Source organism: Nicotiana attenuata, unplaced genomic scaffold (assembly GCF_001879085.1).
Source record: "Nicotiana attenuata strain UT unplaced genomic scaffold, NIATTr2, whole genome shotgun sequence".
Lineage (NCBI taxonomy): Eukaryota > Viridiplantae > Streptophyta > Magnoliopsida > Solanales > Solanaceae > Nicotiana > Nicotiana attenuata.
The window spans coordinates 225,907-231,478 of record NW_017671946.1 but is presented as its reverse complement, the minus strand read 5'-3'; positions in this window follow the sequence as shown (position 1 = coordinate 231,478).

Here is a 5,572-nt window from a genome sequence, read left to right as displayed (position 1 = left end):
ATCGTTTGTCGATTCGGGATTCCAGAGTCAATCATCACTGATAATGGCTCCAACCTCAACAGTGACCTAATGAAGGCCATGTGTGAAACCTTCAAGATCAAATAGAAGAATTCTATAGCCTACAGACCTCAGATGAACGGAGCCGTAGAGGCCGCCAACAAGAATATTAAGAAAATACTAAGGAAAATGATAGAAAAGCATAAGCAGTGGCACGAGAAGCTATCATTTGCTTTATTGGGGTACCGCACCACAATCTGCACATCAATTGGGGCAACCCCCTATATGCTGGTTTATAGTACGAAGGCAGTCATTCCCGTCGAGGTGGAAATTCCCTCCTTAAGGATCATACAGGAAGCAGAACTCGATGATGCAGAGTGGGTGAAAAGTCGTTACGAGCAGCTAGCTCTTATAGATGGGAAGAGAATGAATGCAGTTTGCCACGGTCAGCTTTATCAGAACTGAATGTCCAGAGCCTTCAACAAGAGAGTCAAGCCGAGACAGTTCACACTGGGGCAGCTGGTGTTAAAGAAAATTTTCCCGCATCAAGATGAAGCCAAAGGGAAATTCTCTCCTAACTGGCAGGGTCCATACATGGTTCACCGGGTTCTAACAGGAGGAGCCCTTATACTTGCAGAAATGGACGGAGAAGTTTGGCCAAAACCGATCAATTCAGATGCAGTCAAGCGCTACTATGTGTAATCTTATGTTTTCCTATATGATGTAATTTGAACTACGTCTGACCTGATTCCCGTTTAAGAGGGGATACGTAGGCAGCCTTATGGGTTCGGTCACAATTTAATAAAATTTTCATCTTTCCCCGCAATTGGAAACTGGGGCAGAATTTTGAGGAGGACCCTCAAAATTCTAAAGTAATTTCAGCCGATCATCGCGAGCAGCAGTCGGAAAAGTCAACCCATTAAACTGGGGCAGAATTTTGAGGAGGGCCCTCAAAATTCCGTAGCAGGAGAGGTGGCAATGTCCTGAACCACGTCACAGTCGTCGGTTCATCTAAAAAGCTATTTCTTAACTATATACTTATGTCATATCTTTTACAAACTCATGCATGTTTATTATCGAAATCGCTTTGTTCAGCAATGCTACCTCAATGATACATACCGATATCACCGAGACAGAGCCGAGCAGGTCAAGCAAAGTCAGCAGGGATAAAAACTAACCTTTCCCCTTTACAAAACTCACAATTTTCTTTAATGCAGGCACCCGAGTCGCAAAATCATCAAACATATTATACACTCATATTATTCAGGAACACAACTCTCAGAACCATCGCACCTATTCACAGTTGCTATCCGCACAAAATATCCCCAGCAGCCGTAATATCGCAATCATCTAAGAAAACTTTTACCATTTATCTCTTGCATAAGGCTACTATTCTGCCTTCCGAGACTAAGCACTGTCTCCATCTGCATCACCTGCATTGCATAAGGCTACTATTCTTTCTTCCGAGACTAAACACTGTCTCCATCTGTATTTCCTGCATTGCATATGGCTAGTATTCTGCCTTCCGAGACTAAGCACTGTCTCCATCTGCATCTCCTGCATTGCATAAGGCTACTATTCTGCCTTCTGAGACTAAGCACTGTCTCCATCTACATCTCCTGCATTGCATAAGGCTACTATTCTGCCTTNCGTTGTCTCCATCTGCATTTCCTGCGTTGCACAAGGCTACTTTTCTGCCTTCCGAGACTAAACGTTGTCTCCATCTGCATTTTCTGCATTGCATAAGGCTACTTTTCTGCCTTTCGAGACTAAGCATTGTCTCTATCTGCATTTCCTGCATTGCATAAGGCTACCTTTCTGCCTTTCGAGACTAAGCGTTGTCTCCATTTGCATTTCCTGCATTGCATAAGGATACCTTTCTGCCTTCCGAGACCAAGCGTTGTCTCCATCCTGCATTATCCGCATAAGGCTATCTTTCTGCCTTCCGAGGTTAAGCTCTACCTCCACTTGCATGGCTGAAATATCGCCACCTCATCTTTCCTGCATGGCTGAAATATCGCCACTTTATTTCTCTTGAATGACTGAAATATCGCCACCTTTTACTTACGTCCTGCAATCGGCTGAAATATCGCCATTTACATTTTTTGTATCGGCTGAAATATCGCCAAACATTATTTAAATTCTACCTCGGCTAAAAGATCGCCAGATCATACTTAAAATCTCCACCATCATCTACACCTATGTTTTCGGTCGGCTGAAATATCGCCATTTACATTCTTTTGGTATCGGCTGAAATATCGCTAAACTTTATTTAAATTCTCTATCGGTTGAAATATCACCATTTACACTTTTTTGCATCGGCTGAAATATCGCCAGACTATTATTTAAATTCTCCATCGGCTGGAACATCGCCTGTTTATTTAAATTTCTGTCAGCTGAAATATCGCCATTTACATTTCTTTGCATCGGCTGAAATACCGCCAAATCTTGCATCTCATGGGCTGAAATATCGCCAAACTGTCCAAAGGCGTCATCGTTCGGAGGCATCATCCTCATAGCCCGAGAACACCATGCCATGGCTCGAGGACCCCACTTTATATCCTGCACATCATTATTCAAAGGCATCATGGTTCGGAGGCACCATCATCATGGCCCGAGAACGTCATCTCATAGCCTGCGAATCCCTTAATTTTGCGTTTCATGGCCCAGGACATCATGGTCTAAGGACGTCATCCTAACCGTCCGAGGACAGCATTCATGGTCCAATGGGAACTTGCATCACGTTTACGTTTATGCACGATATACGCCTATATTGCATTTGCAGGTACACTAGGTAGCAAACGGCCGTCTCAGCAGGAGCGATCCCGCTCCATTTCCCGCAGCCCATCCGACTCCAAACACCCTTTCCAAACCTAAGCATCGCGTCCGTTCCTTTTCGAATCTCCATCGACATACTCCGTCAATGGTTCCTGAACTATGTACGGCCCGATTCCTGTAAAACCAGAGCTCGGTCAAAGTTCTTTCCAATCGTCGATCCGGTCAAAATTTGCCATCTTGTCTTTACCCGATAACTCTTACATCCTCCTCGGGTAAAGAGGGGCAGCTGTTGATACCCAATTTTTCCCTATGTATTTTTCGTACCCAAAATACTTCCAAAATAGCATATTTGTGCATATATAAGCACACCCATGAGTTTTGATATTTTTTGATGATTTTTAAATCAATTTATTGCCTATTTTTATACCATAAAATCCAATAATTATTCCCAAAATATGCCATTTTGGTGAACGATTTATTTTATTCTAATATTTACATCAAAACATAGCTAACATGATTTTTACATATTTTTACAAATTCATTTGGTATTTTTAAAACTAAATTGCATATAATTGCAATACTAGCCTCTTTAAAGATTTAATTGTAATTATATTTATAAAATTGACTCCAGTATTTTTAATTTGATAATTATGTATCATTAATCATTTTATCACATTTGGTTTATTTCCAGAAATTATTTTGCTATTTTTTATAAATTAAAACAAGGGAAAAGTGGCTATTTAAGAGTTAGCCCTTTGCATTTCAATTTTAGCCCGAAATTAACCTCAATCTTAAGCCCAAATCAGACCCAAAATTCCCTACCCAATTTCTTAATTAACCCGACCCACGGCCCATTTATTTTTACTCGCCCGGCTCCCTTTTGATCCAGGCCGTTGATCATTTTGATCAACGGCCACATTTCCTACTTACCATTTTAATTCCCAAACGACCCTAACCCTATCCCCATTCTCCAAATCCGCCGCCTCTGGTTCCTCTCGTCTCTCTCGAACCCTCTCAACCTCTGAAACCCTAATATCCACCTACCTCCAGAATCAATCTAGCCATGGACAACCTCTACCCACCATCTCCTGCTCTCACACGCTTGCTCATTGAAGATTCGAGGCTAGACCTCGAAGGTCTTCATCCAAACCCTGGCCGGTTCGAGTTTCTTTGTCCGTTTCTGGCTTTGCTCCGGCGTATCTCAGCCTCTCGAGCCTGGATTCGACCTTGCTAGCTCAGAACCATTCTCGAGACTTCCAAGCCTTCTCGTCCTTTTGGCTTCTCAGAAACCCTAGCCTAATCGAGGTTTCTTTTTCGCTTATCCGTCTAGATCTACGCTGTGTGTGCCATTTTAGAGTTTATCCCCAATTTTTCCTTTAGGGTTTTCTGAAAATGGTTTCTAAATGTTTCTGATTCTTTTACTCTTTTTATGTGTGTTCATGCTTGTTGTTTTATTCCTTGTTATGTTCAAGCCTGCTCTTGTGATTCTTACTGGATCTTTTACGGAGATTCTTTTACCTCTTTTGTTCACATGTTAGCCTAGGTTATTGACTCGCTTTTGCTTATGTGTTTAAGCTCATGCTTTGATTTTGTTTCTGAGTTCTGTTGATCATGCTCTTGCCTACCTTCGTCTTAAAACTCGTAATTTCCTCTTACTTCTATTTGTGCATATCTGCCTATCTCTGTGACTTTGAACGATTCCCTCACCTCCGACTCCATGTGAAACCCTAGGATTTGGGGGGTTTTCTTTTCTTTGGAGTGAAAGACACTAGGGTTTCACTCTGAAACCCTAGGTTTACAGACTCATGACGAGTTTGTAATCGAACTTGTGAACTTATTTGCCTATGATTATGGAAAAAACTCTCATTGTTCTTCTTTGTTTTGAACTGCATGCTTATATATAAGCTTCCCTTTCAAAGTTTTATTTTCGAAATTCCTTTAATCAGGCTAAGAAATTCGTCACTAATTTCTCTTGATTGAACCTCTTTTACCTTACCGATGTTTTTCTTAAATAATTGATCCTGTATCTTCTGTGATTTTGTACCGACGTTTGAATTATTTACTTCCTTAATTATCTCAGTCTCTTTGTGATTTACAACTGGAGCCGAGATCCTTTGACTGATTTTTAAACTTATACCTTATTCTTACTACTGTGCCCTCTTTCCTTAAATATCCAATTGTGTATGTGACCTTATTTGTGCACCATATGGTCTCTTTACCTTAATTTAGCCTTAATAAACTGATTCTCTCTTCCTTCTTAGTCGTCTGAACTAGACCCTTAATTAAAGGAGTCTGTCTACCCTAATTGATACTAATTTGATTAGTTTCTATGTTTATACCTTTGTGCCTACCTCACCTGTTTTCAAAACTATATAAAGGGCTCAGCCCTCCCCTTTTCAAAAGGGCAGTAACAACGAGTAAGTAACAATCAAGCAATAATAGGCAATCTGCTTTCTACTCCCTTCTTCTCTCAAATACACAGACCAGTTCTGTGTACTTCTCCTCTTTGCTTTCTGAAATACCCTTTAAGCTCTCCTTGAATCTTCAAGTGTTCTGCTGTAAACCTGAGTTGTTTCTGCTGCTTGCTTGCTGTGGTTACTCTGCTATTCTCTTACTTTGCAACTGGTATGTCCATCTTAGTTTAAATACTGCTCCTCCACTATGTGTTTCACATCCTAGTTTTGTTATGCGTTCCTTTACTATTTTTCTGTCAACTTTGTCATTGTTGTTCCTATGTGAATCCCCTTACCCTTTACCCTATGTATGTGAGTTATGGTTCAGGGTCATAACATCACTC